Source organism: Herpailurus yagouaroundi, unplaced genomic scaffold, assembly GCF_014898765.1.
Source record: "Herpailurus yagouaroundi ecotype Mexico unplaced genomic scaffold, PumYag 28, whole genome shotgun sequence".
In the NCBI taxonomy this organism is placed as follows: domain Eukaryota; kingdom Metazoa; phylum Chordata; class Mammalia; order Carnivora; family Felidae; genus Herpailurus; species Herpailurus yagouaroundi.
In genome coordinates, this window is record NW_024412376.1 from 79,966,850 (window position 1) to 79,982,068 (window position 15,219).

Sequence of the window (15,219 nt, forward strand, 5' to 3'; positions counted from 1 at the left end):
GATACACATAAGCAAGTACATGTGTGCACACACATGCACATATACACACACTCAGTAGAAAATGAAAGGGGATAAACTAAAATTTTGATATTGCTTTTTGGTATATATCTTTCACATTCAATCTACCATTTTGATATTTTGAAATAATTGCCACTAAGTCTCATCTTTATGAAGGGAGTCCATCCACTAAATAAATCAAATTTTATATTACACGCTTGCCTCTTCAAGTGAAACCAAAGTACAATCAGATGAAAGTAGTATTTAAATCTTTTCTTAACAGAAATGTATTAATGTATAGACTTTATCAAATTCTGAGCACTTTCAGCTTATAATCATATATAATTTACTGTCCAATAAAGGTATAAGAAGAGAATATTGGGGCACCTGGGTGGCTCAGTCAGTTAAGTTTCTGACTTCAGCTCAGGTCATGATCTCAAGGGCTTTGGGTTCGAGCCCCGCGTCAGGCTCTGTGCTGACATCTCAGAGCCTTGAGCCTGCTTCAGACTCTGTGTCTCCCTCTCTCTCTGCCAGTCCACCCGCACACTCGCGTGTGTGTGCTCTCTCTTTCAAATAAACATTAAAAAAAATTTTTTAAAGGAGAATATTAATGTTCTAATATAACATAAGATAATTCCTGTGAACCCCCAAGAGTATTTAGAATTGGCACTGCTCTTAGGAGAAAAGGATACTCATAAGGAATTTCACACTAACTTTCATTATCTGGGGCAAGGGTGATTAAGATAAATACATTATCATCAGACCAAAACAATAAAAAGCAAGCAAATGAAAAGAATCTTTTTAAGGCTGTATCTATTTTCACCTATCTTAAGTCAATGTATTAGAAATGTACAATATATTTTAACTGATAAACACTAAATAAATTATATCTTTTCAAGTCCAGAAGGAACTTTTACTCAGTAACAGGGATAAAAAATGCCCATCCTTAGATTTCATTGTGTTGGTTAAATGAGTCACTCTTTTGGCACTTTCTTCCATATAAGAGCAGATTCAGATGTTAAACAGCTAAACCTTAATTTCTAAGCCTCATATGCAAATAATAAACTTGGACAGATAATCTCTAAATTATTTCCGATCTAAACTTCTCTTATACCAAACAGTACTTAAAACAATAGATTTTTGGTGCTTGGTTTATCTCTTGGGGAAGATTCTTTATTTTTAAAAGTTAAACAAATTCCTTTTGTTTATGGTACTGCATTTCAAAGATTCTGATTTTCCTTTTTTTTTTTTAGAAAGGTAGTATAATTACAAAAAATATTCTACTAAAGAAGAGTTCAAACAGGCCTTTTTAATTAACTACGAGTTCACTTGTTTATGATCTAATTTCAATTCTTTGTTATGAATCATTTCTATTTTTAGATAATCAATGATGATGCCCATCTAAAATGATCCTTAGATGCAATACAAAAAAAAAAACCCTCAAAATTTATTCATATTTTAAAGATTCCAACAAGTCAGCTTACAATTTATGATGAAAAGCACCAGAAAAGAGTATACCAGAAACAGGATTAGACCTTTAAATTAGCGTGCTTTAATTTTTTGTTTTTTTAACTCAAGACTTTCTGTTTATTGATAAATATAAATGAAAAACTCTCAAAATCTATCTGAGAAAGGAACAACAATTCTCTAAGTATAGAAACGTATTTTTTGTTTTTTTGTTTAAACCCAAGTCTTAATGTAGAACTTAAAAGCAGAGGAGGGCTGAGGGAGGTGTGATATTGAAGAATTGAAAACGGATGGGGGAGGGAGGGAAGAGTGGTGACTGCAGGAAGGGATAAGGAAGATAATTAATCGTCCTTGAGTATTCTGTGGTTTGAGTGTTAGTTTGGAAAGTCAGATTATGAATTCTATTGCATCTGAAGATGCTTACAAATTTGAAAATACACGTAATACACTTTTTTTTAAAAGGCATTTGTGAGACTTGGGTGGCAGGCGAGAACACTTCAGTCTCAGTGGCACTGTAAGTTATGACCAGAACCAAAGTACAATCTGCCTGCATTTTCCAAAATCACAAAAAAAGTTTGGCATAATTGGTTCCATTTGCTGAAGGAGGAAAGAAAGATTAATCCTGTATTAAAGCACAGCCTTTGAGACTTCGGTCGTCGGAAAACTGCATATTGGGCGGATCCTGACCTAGACACCTTGATCTTTGGTTCATGACCCTGTCAGAGCCAGACAAGGGCTCCCGGACTATGAATTAAACTGTTTGATTCCTCCGCCCACAGACACACAAAGCCCGCACTCTCTCAGCTGTTACATAAGAGTCTCTGGAATTCTAGGATGGTGTTTGTAAATAGCGCTGCCATGCGCACGGTACCCACGTGTCAGAAGTTGATGTGACCGCGTGTAATTGGAAGGCGAGAAAGCATCAACAGGCTCCAAAGAAAAACCTCCCATTTCTTTGGCCCTAAAAATGAGCATGTGCTTGTCAAGAAATGATCTCTAAGTGATTTATTTTCTTCTTTCCCTTTCCTCCTTCCCTTCCCTTCCTTCCCCAAAAAATTGCTGGGAGGAAGAACAGGAGAAATGACCAATACCCATTGCATTTCTTTCCTTCTTTAAGAAGCGCCTAACTAGAGGACAGAATCACAAGTAACGCATTCTGAATGCACTTTCTACCTCCTCTTAAAAAAGATTTCTCATTCTTTTTTTTTTGTTCACTTACTTCAGTGTGAACTGAAATATGAGGTAGGATTATACAACCACTAGAGAGAGATACACTAAGTAGGCAAATAGTTTGCAAGTGACAATCTGCATCTAAATAAAATTACAACATGACCCTTTCAGCAAAAAGTATCCAATGGCTATGTCTGAGTAAAGAGAAACACAATTTAATGTTTTACCTGTCTTATTTTAATTTTCACTCTCATCTATATTCACTGCATCGTTTACAGTGAGTTTGTGAACAGGAAACAAACTCCATTTCTAAAGGAGGCTGAATTCTAACCAAAATTAGAGAAAAATGTCAATATCAAGTTGTTTTTTTAAATATTTTTAATGCTTATTTATTTTTGAGAGGGGGACAGAGTATCCCAAGCAGGCTCTGTGCTGGCAACAAAGAGCCCCATGTGAGGCTCAAACTCACAAACTGCAAGATCATGACCAGAAGTCTGATGCTTAATCAACTGAACCACCCATGTGCCCCTCAATATCGAGGTGGTTTTTTTTTTTTACCCCTAAAGATGGTATGTTTCCCATAACCTTTGGTTTATTTAAAGCATGACAAATTGTAACAATGAAAAAAAAATCAAAGTAAAACTGTCAGCAAATTAAAACTAGTGATTTGAAAAATACTCTGATTTCAACAAAATCTCAAACATATTTTTAAGTTATTTTAAAATGTTATATCTTATCTCATACCCTTGGTAATAAAAAACATTTTTATTTTTTCATTTTTTTGTTAAAAAGTTTTTAAATTATATATTAATATTAGTTGATATCTATAAAATTTCCTACTTGAAATAAGAATCACATTTAAGAGTAAACAGGTTAAGTTTCAAAATACTGAAAAGTCATTTCCCAAAGTTAATAACCAAATGTCCTTACCAATTTTAATTTTCAATAGAAACACACAATTGTATTAGAACTATTAAAAAGGTGAGCCATTAGCAAAGGGTCTACTAGCTTTGCTTTCTGCCAGTATGTTTTGCTCCTACAATACGTAGACGTTCCAAGATTAAGTACAATTAAGTTGTCTTAATTTCAACTGTATACATTCTAACTTCATAGGAAAAAAAACAATCATTTGAGTGGCTCTATTGGAATAAAGATAGATTAAATCTAGAGTACAAAGTTTAAAATATAAGCTTTCCTGGTAAAATGTACCTGCTTCTCTTTTTACTGAAACAAATAATTAATGTGGTATTTTTAAGTTAGAAAATTTGTTCTTCCTTCATGTTTGAAAAGTACCCATATATGGTATTTTTTCCTTTCACCAGTTCTCTTTGGTACCTTAAAATATAAATGTAAGTGAATTAATGTTTTAATAACTGGATTCACTTTTTAAGATGCTTATTATAATTTTGTGAACTATTACTTTATTTGCAGAAGTGATTTCTTGTTCTGTTACGATGTATGCAGTAAAACAAACAAAAATCTAATAATCATCTAAACTAATTAGAGGGTGTATAAAAGTAATCCTTTTAATGTAAAATCATGAGAGGTTATAAAAGAGCTGAGAGAATTTTATAGCCAGTGGCAAATATGAAAATTCTATAACTTCAAAGTAAGAGACTTCAAACAAAAAAAAGGAAAAAGTGCTGAAAGAACAAACAGATTAAAAAATAAATTAATAGGAACAAGACCGTATGTTAGGGATGGAATCTGGGTGTGGTGTCATTGTATTATTTTCAGTTTCTGGCACTTTACTTTAGGAGCAGCACAACTAATAATTAAGGTATTTTTTTTAAATGGTTGTCCTTGTTTCTTAATGTACAGGGAAGAAAAACAGGAGAAATAACTCAGAGATGGATCGTGTTATATCCTCTGGGTTTCACTATTATCATGGAAGCCTTTTCTCTTCCACATTGCTAGACAAAAATTTACCAATTTGAGGAGAAATACTGTAATAAAAACTCATCATGAGAGCTGGGTGAATAGTTCCCATTAAAGTATAATCTGGACATAGAAACTAGTTCAATACTCTATCAAGAAAACAAGTGACTTGAAAAGGCAGGTTTTAGCAATGGCTAATGAGATATGACAATAGTAATTAAAATTATCATTACTTTGTAGCATGCACAGGACAAACTACAACAAATCTCAAAATTATAAAAGTAACAAGTGAAAAATATCAATACTGTGTATCTCATGCCTTAACTGGAGATCTGCTATGTCTATGCATGACCATAGACAATTTTGTTCCCCGAAGAGAGCAGTCCATCAGCAAAAATTCACAGCTCAACATATCCCGTATCCTATATTTTTGATTTGAAAAAAATTTACAATTTTTTGGAAGTACATTTAAAAAGCAAAGATGGAGTAGCACATTAAAGCCCAGTGAACAACTTTTGAGTATTACAGAGATACTATTATACAAAAATATTATCAACTGTAAAGTATTAAGAGAAACAAGAGAGAATAAAACAACAAGCAGCTAATCATTTTTCCTATGAGGAGGACCAGGCCTATATTGTACCTCAATGCTTTGTACAACAATCACTCCATCAGCTTGATAGGATAAAGATTCTAACCTGAGTGTCTAACTTGCACCTCTTGCAAATATACAACAAACTTACAGGTAAGTGCTATATATAATCATACTTCCTAAAAGTACAATTCTTGGCCACTTCTACAGCTACTCCTTGAAAAAATCATGACTACAGCAATCATACGAAGCCAAGGCGTTTCTTTATCGAGTACAATAACATGTATACATTATTAAAGCCGAATGCTTCCGATCATTGAATCTCCCCCACTCCAGTTATATCTTAGTTTCAAACTATGGGATCAGATTGGCAGCAAATCAACATTCTCATCAGAATAAAAAGGAGAGAAGCATTGCTCAACAAGAAGAATGTCTGGTATCTAGAATTACATTAGGTTAGAAATTCAAATAAACCCAACCCTAAGTAATTCACCCTGTGTGTCCAAAACTAAAAGTATTAATTTCATAGGGAGAGTCCTACAAAACTCAATGGTGCCATGTTTCTAGAAAGACATGCATAGCACCATAATTCAATTCAAACAGTACCCTACATTTTTTTGCATGAGACATGAGATACTTTCTCAACATGAAATACCTTGTCAGTGGTATGCATTTTTTATAACTTTAGATTTAATTCACATAAAATAAAATTCACTCTCTTAAAGTATATAACTGAGTACTTTTTTGGAGTTGTAGAAACATTACTATCTAACTATCGGATGGGTTTATTGGCTCCAAAAGAAACCCCTTATCTATTAGCCATAAGTGCCCCTTCTCCTCCCCCCCCCCCCCAGCCCCCTAGCAATAAGTAATCTACTTTCTGCCTTTTTAGATTTTCCTATTCTGGACATTTCATATAAGTGAAATCATATCATATGTGGCCTTTTATTATTTACGTCTTTTAAAGTTCACCTATGATGCAGCATGTATCAGACCTTCATTCCTTTTTATTGCTGAATATTACTCCATTGTTTGGATATGCCACAGTTTATGCATTTATGAGCTGATGGACATGTGGGTTATTCCGGTTTTTGACAACTACTAATAACGCTGCTATGAATATTCAGGTACCAGTTTTTGTGTAAACAAATTGTGAGTATTCTAAGTCTTCTCTTATGACTTTCCCTGCATAGCCTACATTACATCTTCACTTTTTTTTTTAATGGTAATGAGGCAGAATAGCATAGTTGTTAAGGGACTGGGCTCCAGAGACAGGCTGTCTAATTCAAATCTTAGTCAAGCTACGTACTGGCTGTATGAATTTGGTTATCCAACCTCACTATGATTCAGTTAGCTCATGCGAGATGAGGATAACAAAACCTATCACTAGAGCTGTGTGACAAGAATTAGATGACGTAAATTACAATGTAAGAAATCATTAAACAACTTAAAATATTTTGAACACAAAGGCCATTTTGTGCGAAAAACACTAAGTAAACAAAAGCCTATATTCTGATTAACATTTTGATAAGGAATGGTAGCACCACCACATGATCGATGAAGCAGAACTGTGTTAAACCTTTCTGTTTCCAGGAAAAAAGGGCTAAAGATATCGGATAATGTGACCAAATGGTATGGAACCAAATATACAATACACAAATGAACACATCACCTTGGGGGAAGCTGAGTAAGACTGGTAGACTGCATCAATGACAGTATCTTGGCTGTGATAGTTTAATTTTACCAAAAGTTACCAGTGGGGGAAATTGGACAGAATGTACATGTCCAATTATTATTTCATACAGCTGCATCTGAATCTATAATTATCTTAATAGAAATTTCAATGAAAAATATGTGATTTCCATGTAAATTTACTAAAAATCATTAAGCTGTATGTTTACAATGGATGGTTTTTGTGAGTCATTTGCCATAGCCTGTAGAAGTTACACTTAAGGAAAATCCACCATCACCACCATTACCAGTGAGAACAGATTATACATTTTGTAATTAAATGACATTATTCCTGTTTTAGGCCATTCGGGACTTTTTCCTCGGCTTTTAAGATACAATTGATACATAATATGTAAGTTTAAGGTGTACAATGTAATGATCTATGTATATATTGAAAATGATTACCACAAAAGGTTAATTAACACACCCATCACGTCACATACTTACAATTTTTGATATACTCTTTTAGCAACTTTTAAATATATTTTGAAATATCGTTACATATTTTCAAATACTGAAATACATTGAAATATATTTTGAAATATGGCTAATGATAGTCACTGTGCTATCCATTACATTCCAGAATGTACTCATCTTATAAATGGAAGCTGTCCTCCCTTCATTACATCTTGACTGAGTAGAACACCACTACGTTCAATTATGGAATAAACAGACACAGAAATCAGTGCCTCTCTTCCAAGAGACATAAATGTAATTTAAAATAAATATTTACAGCAATGTTAGCGAAGCAACCAGTTCATTTTACGTCCTAACCTGTCCTCCAAGAACACTGCATCTCAATATATTCATATCTTAATTTAATTCTCAGATTATTTGGAGCTTGATTTCAAGTCAGTTTGAGTAACAACCCTGAGTAAATACAAAATATTGAGTTCCAAATTCTTAAAACTGCAGGTAGGTTGACATTATCACTGAATATGTTTTACACAAAATATTGAAAATCCACCTAGTATCTATTTCTACTTTTTGAAGCCTGGCACATTTAACTGCATTTCATGACAAGTGGAAAAAGCATAAATCAAAGCTGATAGAATTTTACTATTTTGGAATGGGCAACCAAAATCTTTTTTTTTTTTATTGTGGAAAGATTATATATCTATCTTAAGTCAGAGATTTTCTACAATATACAATCTAGGATCAGAATAATGTTGGAAACAGCAGATACTTAAGACTCTTTTTGGCTTGCAGTCACAATGATTCAAGGGCTCTCATTTACCCTGTCCTCTTGTGGAACTCTTCTTTCCTACTGTATATATGTGTGTGTGTGTATGTATATATATACATACGTGTGTATATATATATATATACACATATATGTATAGTGTACTATATATATATATACACATACATACATACACATATATATATAGTGAATTATACACCAAGGTGTACAGATGTACTATATACTCTCCTTGAATAATGCCACAGTATTCCCTGAGTTTTGGCAGGGAGTCAAAATAGAAATTGGAGATCTAGACCAAGTAAATACTGTATATTTGACAAAATCATTTGTGGTTGTGTTCTTCAGCACAATTTCCAAGATAACCACCAGCTCTACTTGGCAACTCAATTCTCCCACAGTTAAGACTCCAATTGTAAAGTTGGCTTGTATGAGAGTTTCCTGCTACTGGCTTTGGTGCCATTACCTCGCTTAAAGAACTACTGTGCAATGGTGGCATAATAGTTGAGGAAAATGTTACTTTGATGAACCAACACTGACAGCCGCTCCAAATTTTACCCTGTCTATATGGTTGTTTATAAAACAAAGAAGTCTCCCTCTAGCACTTTGAGATGGCTAGGTAAGACTATTAAATTCTAGTGGGCAACAACCGAACTCACAGAAGAAGGAATTAGAACATAAAAAAACCAGGTTTCATATTTCTAAGTATTAGACATTCTAACGTCCTTTTGAAGACACTTTATTTCAAGATAATTTCAAAGAATTCATAGGAATTTACTAACTTGGATCTGGGACATAATGTAAAATCAGGTTTCTCCTAAAAACCTGAGTCCGAGAATTATAGGAAAGGTGTCTTACTGAGATCAGCAAATAAGGAAACACATTTTAATAGTGACATTTGGCTTACAACATTGTGTGTGGGTGGAGCCTTGGAGGAATTGATAGAGAAATTAGAACTTCAGCAAGTGAAACCAAAACATTAGCTTCAGGTTTTGTTACCTAATACAAGTCCAATGCCCAAACAGGACTTTGGAAGTCTGTCATAATAACTCCTTGGCAGGTGCATTTCTGGAAGTAATGTTGACTCGTCCATGTCTATGTTCATGTGCCACTGCATCAAGATCATACCAACCCCTTTGACTTCTGTCATGGACCGGCACGATGCCAGATATAATTAAGGCCATAGTTGGTAAATGTGTGAATTTAAACAAAACAAGGGACTCCCTTCTTTCCAAGTTAATGTCTCATTAACCATTAGTTCAGTAAGAAAATAAACAAAACAATATTGCAGTTTAAGAAAAAGATCTATCTTGTAATTGTTCACTATCACTCCCATAATTGCAATTGCTCAAGACAGTTCTATCTATGAAATTCTGGAAACATCCAGGTGGTACTATCACACATATGGCAAATGAAGAACAGACATGATGTCTTTTACAGTAAACTATCCTATACGGATTCAAATAACTGCTCTTTTATAATAAATGTGAAAGTGGTACTTATATTCAGATTGGTGAATATATGTACATCTCTTCCTTACAATCATTTAAGCCCTTCATACAATATTAAATTAACAGCTATTTTCAGGATACAAATAGGACACATAAAATAACAAAAAAGTCTAAATTTGATAATAGGAAGGAACAAATCTTCATGGTCACAATAAAATTATTGTACTATTCTTATTTGCCAATATGAATGAAAATATTACATCTCTTATCAGTTAAATAACTTGAAGAGAGCATATACCACAACATTTGAAAAGTCCCCCAAAAGCATTTAGATATTAGTCTGTCAGCAAAAAGAACTGTTTAAATTCCGATTGCTGGAATAATTAATCATAGTTTTCTCAAGAAATAGTAAGCATTTATGCTAAACTCGTCAGTATTTCCTTTATAATTTTAGGACAAATAAGAACTAACCAAAGGAGCTGTTTCTGTTCCAGAGATCAGTAATACTACTCCCTTGTAATCATGTGAAATAATCTCCAGTATCAATGATTAAAGTGAACTTAACTGCTTTTTCAGAGATCAAAATAGAAAGTGTTACAGAGTGAACTACAGAGGACAAATGATTTCAGAAGTCTGATTTATGGAGTAATGTCCATTATTGTGCTCTTTATTCTGTCCATTTTTAATCAAATACATGCCTTCCAAACTTAAGTTTGACTTTCCAATCCTTCACTAACACTTCTCTGCTTAATATAAAAAAAAAAAAACACCCAATATTTATTGTGTTGAAATTTATATTCTACCTCAAACCTATTATAAAACACACATGCAAACATGTAAAAGGATATAACCCTCCTCCAGTATTTCGAATTTCCATTAAAATGCAAATATAATGATTTCATTAACCAGGCAACAATACCCACAGTCTTAAACCCAAAGCAAAGCAAAGCAAAGCAAACCAGACCTATATCTTTTCTCCTTACATCCCACTTTCCCCTAAGGAACAATCTTACTCTTATGTTGGATCATTGTTGAAGAATACTTTTATTTGGATTTGCCAGTATTATCCCTTATTAGAGAGGAGAAAGCACAATGCAAGACTTGAGATTTCAAATTCATGGATGTATCCTTACACAGGAAAATATTTTTAAAATTTTTTTTTCAGTAAATCTTAAGCAAACAACTCGAAAATAACCCTCCGTTCAATTCCTAAACACTAGATGAAGGGGGTGGGGGGAACTACTCGATGCAATTAAAAGTATGTCATGAAGGCAATAATCAGTAAATAACACTTATATTTCATAGTCGACCTTCTCAGGAGTCTATCCAGGCCACACTTTATTTTGTCATAGGTAGAAAACTCCCCACAGAAACTCTGTTAGCTTCATAACACTGGACAAGCAGCCCCAGTGAAAAGATTCGGCAAGACTGGAGAGTGTGTGTGAGTGTTGTGTGTGTGTGTGTGTGTGTGTGTGTGTGTGTGTGTGTTAGTGAAGAAGGAGGAGGAAAAAAAAGACGGACACAGAGGCAGATTAATAAAAGACCAAGGAAAAGAAAGCAGCCAAGACAGAGAGAGAAATTTGGATGGGGCTGTTAGAAATCTGCTCCCTACTTGTGCGTTTCTTTGCTGGGATTGGGTTTCATTTCTTTCGGCGCCCCTGACCTTGCAGTCTTCCAACTCTCAACTCTGCCCCCCTCCTCCCGCCCGCCCGCCCCCTCCCCCGGCCTGCGCCTGCCTTTGTGTCTGCCTGTCACTTACCGGGGAACCAAACGAAGCTGATTCGGGAGAAGCACAAAGCCAGGACCCAGATTTGCCCACAAATTCTCTTACACGCGCTCCCCAGGCTGGCAGGCACAGCCCATCGCGGAGCTGATGTACCTGGAGAAAAGTGGGATCTGGTCTGGTTTGGGGGACCCGAGAAAACTATGCTCTCCTCTCTCACTCGGCGCCCCTAGCCAGACGCGCGGACTCCAGAAAAAAAAAAACAAAACCCCACTTGGTGTGCTGCAGTTCGACTCCCCATGACACTCGCTCAGCTCGCCCCCCGAAAAGCGGACACGGGGGCAGCCAGGGGCTGACGCGGACGCAGAGCCAGACCCAGACCCCACAGCAGATAAAAGGGCCGAAAAACACTCCGTCAGAGTTCTTTTCCGGGGTGGGTGAGGTTAAACGAGAGGCTGGCCTGACTCACAAGAAGGGGAGAGGGTCGGGGAGGATTCCAGGGAAAAGTAGTGCCCCCCAAAGCTGAACTATTTGAGAAAGGGAAGCCAAGAAAAATCACTTTCCTGAAGATAAAAGGCCGGGGCGCCGGCTGGTCGCAGTCACAAAGGTAAGTTTTCTGGGTAAGGAGGAGAGGAGCGTTAGCAGGGGAGAGAAGAGAGCACAGAACCACAGGTTTAAAGGGGGGGGGGGGCGGAATTAAAACTATATTTGTCAGCCATGTTGAAGAGGCTCCAGTAATTTGTGAAGCTTCCCTCTTCCCTCCTGGTATTTGCGGGTGACACTGCAGGGTCTGCTCCCCAGTGCCTGGAAGCCCGAGAGAAAGCGAGGGGGGGAGGAAAGGGGGAGTTCCGCGGCCTAAGAGACGCGCTCTGACCTCGTTCTCGTCCCGCAGCCTTGCAGCCAGCCAGCAGTTGCAGTCGGGTCTCCTTTCTAACAAATCCTAAAGGGCAGCCATCTTGCTTCCTTTTGCTCCTCTCTACGAAAGCAGCCTAGCCTCCGCATCAATATTCATAAGGCAGTTTGACGTGTGTTCTCATCACTCGGCGGGGCCGGCGTCTCGGGGCGGCCGCGCCGAGGGGGCGGACGTGACTAGCATGCGAGCCGGGCCTGGGCGCGCGGCGCTCGCGAGGAGGCGGCGGCGGCCGCCCGAGCTCTGGCCGCAGCCGCTGCTGCCGGCTCCCCTCCGCCTCCTCCTCCGCCTCCTCCTCCTCCTCCTCCGCCTCCGCCCCGCTCTCCTCCTCCTCCTCCGCCGCCGGCCTCCTCCTCCTCCTCTTCCTCCTCCTCCTCCTCCGCCCCGGCCTCCGCCGCCGCCGCCGCCCTGGGGCTCTCCGCCGCGGCTCCCAGGGAATCAGCCCCCTGCCCGGGGCTTCCCGCACAAAGGCCGGCGGCGGCACCTGGGGGCCGTACAATGCGGTGCGCGGTCGAGGCCGGGGCGGCCCTGGCGCGGTGCGGTGGAGCCTGGGGAGCGGTGCGCGGGGATGAGCGCGGGGCTGGAACGAGCTCGGGGGAAGGTTCCCTCCCCACCCCCGCACCTTCCCGGGCGCCGCAGCCAGACCGGGGCGCCCCGGTGACCCTTCGGAGCGGTAGCCACCAGGGTGAAGTTGCGGGGCAGGCGCGCAGGGGGAGGTGGCGTGGGTGCTTGGCACAAGGATGGAGACCTCGGATTAACCTTTTAAACTTTTTCTGAGTACCGCACTCCACCACCCACTTAGAGGTCTGTGCGCACCCCTCACCCCAGCGCGCACCCAGCTCCGCCCCGCAGCCTCGTACCTTAGCCCTTACTCCCCACCGCCTTGCAGGTATCTCCGCACGCGCCCACGCGCGCACCCACCTCCACCCGCAAAGGCCCGCACCCCCGCCCCCTGGAAGGTGCACCCGCTCCCGCCTAGCCCCCTCTCTGGCATCCTCTGCACCGTCGCTTTAATCTCGCTCTGCAAAAGCGCTCCCCAGTTTCGCAGAGGGCCTGCCCTTAGTGCTTTAGGGGCCTGTAGTTTTAAAGACTCGACAAATTAGGAAATTGACCGAGTCCTGCTTCACCCCGCCCCGGGCCCACCTTCTGTTTACTTTTGCCACGTGGGCTGGGGAGGAGAGGGATTCTCACAGATCCAAGACGAATTTCTCACCAGTGACTCTACTTCTCGCTTGATTCGATTGTAAGAAAGAAACCTGCGCTTTTCAATGCCTACGTTTTCTCCAGTAAGAGCTTCTAGTTTGAAAATTTTCGACCCGTACGTATAATTAAGTAGTGAAGAAATCGACCCATAAAGAACTAAATTCCAAGAGACGGACGATATTCCTTGACGTTCCTGATTCTATACCTACCTCCTTCCATTGACAGTTTGTCTTTTCTATTGCCGACTAGCCTTAATTCGCTCTTTAATCATAAAATTTTTATTGAAGATAAGATAAAGAACAAAGCCCATATGAGCCATTACATCAGTGGTTGTTGAGATTCGTACCGTAGAAGAAGTTTTCGCGTACCGACATTCGAATTTTAAATAGATATTCTGGGCACACCTTTTATAGGATCACTGCATTGTGATCCCAATACCTTTAGGTCAACACAAGTTATTTTGTGTAGCCCACTTTTTCTTTTCCTCTGTAATTTCTTTAGAAGTAAAGCCTCTCCTAATTTTATAAAAGCAGAATATTTCCCCATTTGAAAGGGGTTAAAAAGGGAACTCTTTCTATGTGTCACATAGTTACTAAGGAGAACGTTTAAAGTGTGTTCTAATGAAACATTGTATATTCCCTTTTGAGACAGAGTTCACTCAGATTTCGGATTTTGCAAGGGCTAAGCAACATTGTTCATTTCTCCTTAAGCATTTCACGTGGCATTAAATTACTGTCTTTTCTAACTGGACACTAATGTGTCATTGAGGTCTTGACAATTGTTAGTGTACTTTAAGCTGTTTGGGAGGTTCCTTCTAATTTTTTTGGTCAAGTCCAGAAAGCAAAATTTTCCAAAGGCTATGACATATATTTATGTAGTGCACAATACAGCAGAATTGCTGAAAGCACGGGCTTTGGAGTTGGACAGATATGGTTGAATCCTGACTCCATCCCTTATCAAGTGTGTGACTTTGGGCATGCAACTTAACTCTCTCTGTATCCGTTTCCTCATGTATTAAACACCTTCTGAAATAAAAGGGTTGTTGTGAGGATTAAATGAGATATGAGGTACTAGGTGTCCAGCTGGCGATTACTATTACCAATAATAAACCATTTACTTCCAGAAGTTTTTCTTGATTAGAAATACATAAGTAATTATATGCCTTCTTATATTGAATAACATGTGGATAATATTGTATTCACATGTGTTCGATATAAATATCTGCATGTTCCCTTAGCTGTTTATATTATAATTGGGGAAATGATCTTTAAGGTCACCTCCTTCTCATTTCATCTTTGAAACCTCTCCCTCTGTTGTAACAGGTGGTTCTTGTCTATCTGGAATCATACTTGGCTTGCAGTTGGTTTTGCAACAGGCCCTGAACCTTTTCTTGCCAACTTCTTTCTCTGCACCCTCACTCCACCCTTAACCACAGCAACATGTGTTAATTTAGAAGAACATACATTACTCCACTTGGCTATTGTGACTTTTCAATAGCAAAAGGAAGCAAAATTCTGCAGGTCTCCAATTGTAAAATATGTTAATGAGATTTTATATTGTTGATTTTAAAAAAAAAAACACCTTCTTAGTTGCTGTTTCTGGGAAAGAAAAATAGTGAGCACAATCAGTTGTTTACTGGACATTAGTGCATATTGGTATGGGTAACTCAGAGCCAGCTTTTATTAATTGTGTGCCTTCTTGAGATTCTTCCTATAGGTGTGGGTAATCTATTTTTAAAAGGTAATTTGTTGTTGTTTTAACATAAATTATTGCCAAATTCCTTACTGTTTTTTCTGAAACTAGAAATAACAGCACTGGATCCACACAGAGAAATTCTTGCTTCCTTAACAGAGAGAGAGAGAGAGAGAGAGAGAGAGAGAGAGAGAGAGAGAGAGA

General features: G+C 38.4%; 1 protein-coding gene across 2 annotated transcripts in view; it reads right to left on the minus strand.

Annotated features, from left to right (window-relative positions):
* TET2 (tet methylcytosine dioxygenase 2) overlaps nt 1-12,328 on the minus strand; it is a 134,747-nt gene extending 122,419 nt beyond the window's left edge. Inside the window, exon 1 of one of the 2 annotated variants that reach the window (XM_040477024.1) lies at nt 12,085-12,325. The gene's annotated coding sequence lies outside the window, so the exon portion shown is untranslated. Of the gene's footprint in view, nt 1-12,084 lie in introns of both variants that reach the window. The other variant, XM_040477028.1, reaches the window with a different exon arrangement.
* Nucleotides 12,329-15,219: the final 2,891 nt, after the last annotated feature.